The sequence below is a fragment of the Ascaphus truei genome, chromosome 6 (assembly GCF_040206685.1).
Source record: "Ascaphus truei isolate aAscTru1 chromosome 6, aAscTru1.hap1, whole genome shotgun sequence".
Taxonomy (NCBI): Eukaryota; Metazoa; Chordata; class Amphibia; order Anura; family Ascaphidae; genus Ascaphus; species Ascaphus truei.
Genome location: NC_134488.1, coordinates 67,092,518 through 67,101,722, shown reverse-complemented (window position 1 = coordinate 67,101,722; position 9,205 = coordinate 67,092,518).

The following is a 9,205-nucleotide window of genomic DNA, read 5'->3' as shown; positions in this document are numbered from 1 at the left end:
ATCTCGTTTTCTTAGATTTTACTGGGCTGCCCAACGGAGCCATTTACCAGCCTTGCTCTCGTCCCCGGGCAATAAAGAATGGGCTGATTTAGAAAATGATCTCTCCCGAGAGGTTAATTTAAGCTCTTTAATGTGGTTATCAGACAGAAACCGCCTTGGCTGGACCAGGATACACCTGATAATTTTGCACTTATTTAAAACTATGGGATAAATGAAGATCTGCATTTGTCCTTTCATCGGATCCTTCTCCTTTAGCTCCTCTCTGTTCTAATCCAGAGATCCCTCCAGGAATAATGAGTTACTCATTTAAACTTTGGAATTCTCAGGGCTTAAAACAGGGGAGAATTTTTTTTTCTCACCAGATGCGCTTCATCGCTTCCAGCATTTCCAGGATAGATTTGGCTTCAGGGAGGATATTTTTTATGAATACTTACAAATCGGGCATTTTCTCTCCCCATATACCACCAGTCCGCAGGAAGAAAACTGACCGTATTTGAAATACCTATTTTGCAGGGACCCATTTCTAAAGGGCTGATTTTGTCCATATACCCAAGGTTGTTAATAGATGACTAGCAAGAAAACATATAGTATGTTATGTCTGCCTGGGAGGGGGACATGGAGAGGTCTGGAATGCTGAAGACTGGTCCAGATATATGTGAATGTATAGTAAAGTGAAACAAAGTGGCGCAAAAGGCGCTCCTAAATTAAATCGTGATATAAATTATAATAAGTGATTATTTACAGGTGAATAAGAATTATTTAAAAGTGCTTAAGAATAGTTACAGTTTTATAAACAATGGTGAAACAAGTAATATCAATTCAGAACATGCAGCTCTAAACCCTTTTTCAGAATTTGTTCCCAAATCCGTCCATATGTTGATATCTTCAAAAAACTTGGGGAGCGCAGGTACAGAGAAAGGAAAGATAAGTGCACAATGGAGCAATGCTGAATCTTCAGTGAGAATGTGGTGAGTGATCTCATATGGGAATTGCACTCACATTTTCTAGCATTTAAACATGCGCAAAGAACAGGTTAAATTTTTTTCTTCCATTGATTCAGGTATATCATTATTATTTCATTATAAACAAATATATATGGTTTACAACAAGAAATTGAAGCATGTAATATGGGAAATATGTGTGCAGCAAAAATATATAACGTTTTGGCTTTATATATGTCTAACATTAATTCAGATCTGAATGTTAGTGATAAAAATTAAATTAATCTGAAACAGAAAAGGTATCTTGATATACAGATGTAAGAATTCATGAACAATTAATGGAATTTGATAAAATACGTATTTGCAGATTTAAAATCTCTGAAATTGGTAAGGGTAGAGGTTTATTTTATGGCACTGAAAGAGTTAACAGTCCATGTTATGTTACAGTCATGTTACACACACAGTGACAAGATTTATTACAACAGCTGGAGTGTTAAAGTTTTACAAAATGGTTACAAATGTTTAAATTATATATTTAAAAAAAGATGGACACATAGAAAAGAATTGTGAAGTTTTTTAACCAACAGGCAAGTTTGGGGGAAAGCAATGAATTTGTCCAGTTTTCAGATCCCATTCCATATGCATCACTTGGTACACAGATTAGGAATATTGTGATTCATTTTACATTAAAGCTGCAGTTGAAGGTGCCGTTTTTAAACAAATATATATATTTTTCCCATTCAATATGTGCATCAATGCAATCTGCACACTGACAAGTGATTAGCTAAGCTGCAGATCGATCCGTTCTCCTGTAATCGATCGCTTGCTCCGGGTTATTACATTCAGTTCTTGCACAGCATTTTGGGCAATGTAGTCCTGGAATATGATTGACTGGGCAGTTACTAGATACAATTGGTGCACTGTTAGAGAGAGGGTGGGGCTTAAGAGCCAGAGCCTATCAGAAGGGGAAGGGGCTGTCACTTTAGAAATGTTTCCTACATTAGAAACATTAAAAAGTGTCTTTAAAACATTTTTTTATTTTCTCACAGTACAGAACTGACTTATTTTTTTTTTTTTTAAACCAAACATGTAGGATATTGCTTGAACTGCTGCTTTAAAAGACTTTACAGATAAGCAATGCAGAGTCTCACAATGTGATACATGGGCAGGATTTAGTTTGTGATATACAGTAGCTTATGAGGCCTCATTACTAGGAAATCTGAAACTGGTATTGCTAGATCCTATTGAATATGGTCATGAAGGAAGCGTTTGTACGGCTGAAATTAATGCTAATGGTTATCCATGGCCTAATAACAGTGATAATTCATGTTTTAAACAGATTGTACAACAATTTTCAACATTGAGGGAACAAAGTAAAAATGGATTCTTTGGTGTAGGATTGGTACAAAGTTTTCAATATAAGATTGCTTTTCAGAATCAGCAGTATGTATTCAATGCTTTTCCTCAGGGATTTCACCGTTCCGCTACTTACTTTCAGCAGGCTTTAGCTAAAGTCTTGTCAACATTTTCAGACCAGCGTTTCTGTCTCAAATGGAAGACAGGTATTTTTCTCTCTTTCAAAGAGAATCCCTGAGAGGTTTACCAACAGCTGACAGGCCAAGAATAGGGTGCAGTTGGAAATTTGCTGCCAGCTGGTGATGGGCAGCCAAACTCCTGTTTGACTAATACAGTAATAAAATGTCAAAAGGGGGGAGTTACCTAGTGACATCTAGTGCTGGTTCAGTTGAATGGCATGAACCAAGTTAGAGGACAAGAACGTTTTTTTTTATTTAAAACAAAGTGATCCAATTGTTTCTTTGGCTAAAAAAATGGCATCTCTAGGATTACAATGAAGTTTGCTAGAAGAATTTGTATTTGTTCTAAATCATACAGATTTATTTGTAAAAAAGTGGTGGGGATGTAAAAATGATGTACGTACAAGTAATTCTTTAATACCCATATTAGGAAAAGAAAGCGTTTTATTTCCTGTGACAGTACTAGGAATACCTATTAGCAATAATCTGTTTATTATATTATAGTCTCCAATAGTGTGAGTTTGTTTTTGACAACATTACAGCAAAACTTGAACAGGTAGATATTTAAGCTTGTTTACATTTTAATTCTAAAATAATTTGTTTACAACACCAGGCCAAGATTATGTATCATTCATGCTTTTTAATCACATTTTATGTTTAGTTTGTATTGAGACAGTGAAAACATTTCATGATTGTGTTACTGCTGTAGAGAAAGGTAGGGTATGGATATAGGTATGTCGGATAATGAAACCGTTAAAGATTTATTTCATATGTGTACACATTCCAAGGTTTTATTGAAAGGATTGTCTTGTATTGGAGGAAATACAATAGGAATATATTTACATGGGATCTAGGTCAATATGTCACACATTCTCTAAATGTAGTTCCATTACAATGTAATATATCTAAAATAAATGAGTTTCCTTGGGAGAAATGGACTGAAGAAATTAAGGATGAAGGCTTACTTTAGTTTTTACAGGGTTAATTAAAAGAGAGAGAACATGAATGGTCACTAATGTTAAGTTCCAAAAATAGAGACCTTGAGAAAGCGCCTACAGGTGTGAAACACCTGGGGGGGTGTCCTTTTCCCCTGTTTTGTCTGTGTTTTGTGTTTTTTTTAATATGATCCAATAAAGTAAATGTTTCCTTCTTTCAAATCTGGTATGTTCCTTTCCCCTTATAGTTTGGGCTTAGCGTAAACCACCGATCCTTTTTCTATTTTTTTTGCTATTATAATGTGATTGGGGAAGCAGGGAATGATACGCGCCGGCAGAAGCTCCCCACCGGTTACGGCAACTACTGTGTGGACCAGCGACCCTGGCTTGCATGGGGGCGTAAGTCACTGCCTTCACATGATCACTGGATAGGTCTGTAACTTCAGTATTTTGAATTCATTAAAACCCTCCATAGCTGCAGATACACAGGTTGTCCATACCGTATCCTGATTACAGATATCCCGAAATCTAAGGCCGGGGCTATGGTAAAAAATACAGCGCTGAGCCAGGAAACTTACCTCCTGCATCTGGCATGTATGGGGCTTTGGTAGACGCTTCTGCACGCTTCCGCAGGCATGTGGAGGTGTGTGGAATTGCAGCCGACAGATCATTTAATTTTTCGTGCTTAGGGAAGCGGAGGCCCGGTCACCTGACCGGCAAAAGCCAATGGCACTCTGTGATGTGGCGCGCTAGCCTCGCCTCCCGCCCCGCCTCCCACCCGCCTCACAAGCGCGCTCGCTGACGCTCATGCCAGGACACAAAAAAGTTCCTGCTTGAGCAGGAGAGCATGAGCGTCAGCGTGGCTCAGCGCTGTATTTTTTACCATGGCCCCGGCCTAAGACTATTATATTGGGAATTTGTTCTCCTTAGTGCACATCCTGGAGCTGACAGCACAGCTTTTTTTCTTCTTACTTGTTTAATGTTAGGTTAAAAGCCTGCTGGGCAAAGTATAGAAAATCTGTTACCATGTATCAGCATTGGGCAATTTATTCCTTCATCCTTTCATCATTGTACTTTATGTGGTTTTATTATGGATTGTGTTATCAACTATGTTTAATATGTATTATGAAAAAAATGTATAAAAATGACCCATGGTGTGGGAATATTGGAAAAAGTGTTGAATAGGAGTTTACACAAGATATCAAATTTCTCCAATTGGAGTTTTTTGCTTCAAAATAATACGGTATCTTGGCATTCTGTTTTTATCATTTTTGAATATGATACGTATGGTGTACAGTATGAGTGATTATATGGATTTTATTACAATCTACGTACAGTGAGAGTCCATCTCCCAAATATCTAATACTTGCAATGATGGGGCGTCCCTGAGGGCAAGTAAGAGATGTATGAATCTTTTGGAGATGGTGAAAAGTGGGTATAATTGGATGATCAAGCAATAGAAAATCATACTCGCTACCTTTTAACACATGTAGCCCTTTTTCTGAACCCTCCCAAAGGAACTACTGGTCACTGTATAACACCTGCGGCTCCAGGAGATATGAGCCTCCGCTAGCTGGGAGCCTGGGGTAACACTCATACACTTACTTAGCGCAGCGCCTCCACTTACCCAGGATCCCCGTGATGTGAGATTCCCCATGGCAAGAAATACATACACACACATGTAATGCAACCAACTTTACTGTATTAATGATAATGCAGAGTAACCTTATCACTCTATAATGCAACAGGTAACCTTAGTGGCCCAGCCACTCTCATCAGGAGTAATGTGTCCGTCCCCTCACCGCGTGCCCCACACACCCTGTCCATGTATGATACTTTATGGTATAGGCTCAGTCTTGTAACCACTCGCTCAGTGTTCCTACAAAGAGTTTAGCCTAAGGCGGGATCAGCGCCTGATGACCGGTGTTGGTGCACTTGATGATATAGTACCTGCCGGTCACGGTGGTGACCGGTACCTCTTCGCAAAGGGTCAGATGAATCAGCGGTCTGCCCCCTGGGTGTCAATGTCCAGCCGTCTGGTCCCCGACGACTCGCCAGCAGCCGCTCCGCACGCTTGTCCCTTTGTCCCTAGCTGTCCTCACAGTAAGGGGTGATGCTCGCTCTCACTATAGGCCGTCCCTGCAGCACAGCAACCTTTGGTGTCTTCAGGGAACACTCCTAGGGGCCTACGGGGTAGCCTGTCCTATGCAGGTGGGTCACTGACCCCCTGCACCCACACTACCTCTCTCTTCACCACCCGGGTCCCCTCTGACTACTTCTCCCTAACCTCTGCAGCAACCCACTGCACTCACACAGTACCTGCAGCAACCGCACTGCACTCAACCAGTACCTGCAGCAACCGCACTGCACTCAACCAGTACCTGCAGCAACCCACTGCACTCAACCGGTACCTGCAGCAACCCACTGCACTCAACCGGTACCTGCAGCAACCGCACTGCACTCACACCGTACCTGCAGCAACCGCACTGCACTCACACCGTACCTGCAGCAACCCACTGCACTCACACCGTACCTGCAGCAACCCACTGCACTCACACGGATACCTGCAGCTACACTGCACACACACGCTGTGCCTACTTGTCAGCGCTCACAGCACTACCAGCCGTGACACTGACAAGACTGCACACTCACACCTAAGGGCAGGGTCCCTAACCTAGGGCCTGTCCCTCAGTACCTACCCACTATCCTGGTGGGGATTGGGGCCTGCCTGGGATCTGTGGAATTACCTTACCTGGTGTAGGAGCCACTTGCTCCCTACACCCTTCCTCCCCCTTCCTGCTCCCAGCTTCAACTGCCAAACGTGGTCCCCGCAACATTGTAGCCTTCCTCCACAGGAGAAGCTGCAAAACCTTATTTGCTGGCTGGCTGCACGTGATGTGGGTGAAAGGGCAATCCCCAGAGGCTGCTGGGAATTGTAGTCCACTCAGGACCTCTTTAGCATTGGTACCGCGTGCGCTACCCTTACTGCACCTGCACGACCAACGTGCACGCTCGCGCAACCTGTCATGGTGGCCCCCGCTAGCCTGGTGTGCCGCAGAGCCTCTGAGCGCTACATGGGGGGTCTCTGGGGCTGAAAAGAGACCGGGGTTACACACATATAGTAATATGTGTGACATATGTGTGACAAAGAACTAGATTGGTCATCACTCGAGACTAGGCGCAAAGTTCACCTTTCCTGTCTTGTCTTCAAATACTTTCTGGGCAAGCTACCCATCTATCTGAACAAGCTCCTCACCCCTACCACATGCAGCACTTATCACCTGAGATCAGACTCCAAAAGACTGTTCATGGTCCCAAGGCTCAACAAAGTATCCGGCCGCTCCTCCTTCTCTTACCGTGCACCCCAAAACTGGAACAACCTACCAGAGACTCACATCCACCACCAGTTTAAGTTCTTTCAAAACTAAAGCTGTCTCACATTTTAATCTGGTCTGTAACTGTTACATAAGCCTATAATATATATTATCTCTAACTGTGCATGCAATGTATTGTATATAATGTATACCCTGTTCATTTATGTAACTGTATTTGTAACCATGTATTATTTGTCATATTAATTATGTCCAGGACATACTTGAAAACGAGAGGTAACTCTCAATGTATTACTTCCTGGTAAAACATTTTATAAATAAATAAAATTCCTATACACCATCATTAGCCATCAACATGGATTGACTGCTGCTTGGCATTTTCTAAATAAATCTAATGTTTCAAGTGCATGATTTTTTTGTATTTAGTCTTCTATTAGTTGTATATATTATTCATTTATATTTATTTTTCATATTGACCCTTAAAATAATAATAATAATATGTTCTTGTATAGCGCTGCTAGTTTTACAGAGACATTTTACAGACACAGTCCCTGCCCCGTGGAGCTTACAATCTATGTTTTGGTGCCTGAGGCACAGGAAGATAAAGTGACTTGCCCAAGGTGACACAAGGCCAATACTAGGAATTATTTATTTATTATTTATTTATAAAATATTTTACCAGGAAGTAATACATTGAGAGTTACCTCTCGTTTTCAAGTATGTCCTGGGCACAGATTAAAACAAATAATACATGGTTACAAATACAGTTACATAAATGAACAGGGTATACATTATATACAAGACATTGCGTGCATAGTTAAAGAAAATATATATTATGGGCGTATGAAACAGTTACAGACCAGATTAAAATGTGAGACAGCCTTAGATTTGAAAGAACTTAAACTGGTGGTGGATGTGAGAGTCTCTGGGAATTGAACCAGGTTTCGCTGCTTCAAACGCAGTCTTTACTCACTGAGCCGCTCCTTCTCTCTTTATACTGTATACTGTATCTTCTTATAGTGTGTTTATGTATTATAGATTTTTTTAGTAAATGAGAGCTCTATTTTGACCAATAATTTCTGTATATTACGACTCATTTAGTGTTCTGAATGTGCGTCACTATTTTTATCTATTTCTTTGATGGACTTTACATTTTAGTTTCTTTGATTTTTTAGGCATATTTATATATATATATATATATATATATATATATATATATATATATATATATATAAAAAAATATATATATATAAATATGCCTAAAAAATCAAAGAAACTAAAATGTAAAGTCCATATATATATATTCCCTATATCCGTATATATATATATTCCCTAATTGGAATACTGCAATCTTTATCTATTTCTATTTCTTTGATGGACTTTACATTTTAGTTTCTTTGATTTTTTAGGCATATTTATATATATATATATATATATATATATATATATATATATATATATATATATATATATAAAAAAATATATATATATAAATATGCCTAAAAAATCAAAGAAACTAAAATGTAAAGTCCATCAAAGAAATAGAAATAGATAAAGATTGCAGTATTCCAATTAGGGAATATATATATATATATATATATATATATATATATATATATATATATATATATATATATATATTCCCTAATTGGAATACTGCAATCTGTTCTAGGTTAAGAATTAGTGTATGGACTATCCTATACTTGGCCATATATAGACTACTGTTCGTGATTTCAACATCCCTACAATATCTCCCTGCATCATTGGGGTTTGAGGTGTTTTACACACATTTTTGACCTTTTTTTTGTTCTGATGTTCTAATGGATCTTTTTTCCGTGATCCAGTTATCTTAGTATGGCTACTATTTTTTTAGTCATATTTTGTTATTGCTGGCATTAGTATTATTATATATAATGCATTGGCGATGTCTTTAAATCACTATGATCAAGGTATACACATTGTATCATACATATATCACATTTTGTATCTATATTGTGTTTCATGTGGTTACATGCTGTACTTTTCTCAGCTATAGATGTCTCCCCTCATGCATTACTCCCGAGCTATTCAGGTGTGCAGAGCTTTCAGGGAGGGCACGCTATGTAACAGCTGATTTTATCAGTATGACGTTCTTTGACAAAGCGCCACTGGCAGGCGCGAAATGCGTCAGAGATTTGTCTCCCCCGCTGTCTTATCTTATGTGTTAAATAAATACATTTTACTTTTTGGATATACTTCCAGCTTTTATTCAGCAGTGCTCTGCTTCTTTTCTGATTTTTCTTTTACTATAAAATATCAGATTGAAAATGTGTATATAATTAAAATATTAAAAATGCTAAACTTTTTTTTTGTTTGTTTGTTTTTTTTAAAGCATAAAACTCTTTATAACAGTATGTAAAAACAGAGTCTGTGACCCATACTAAAAATAAATATTAAATAATTATATATCGCAGATGATAACA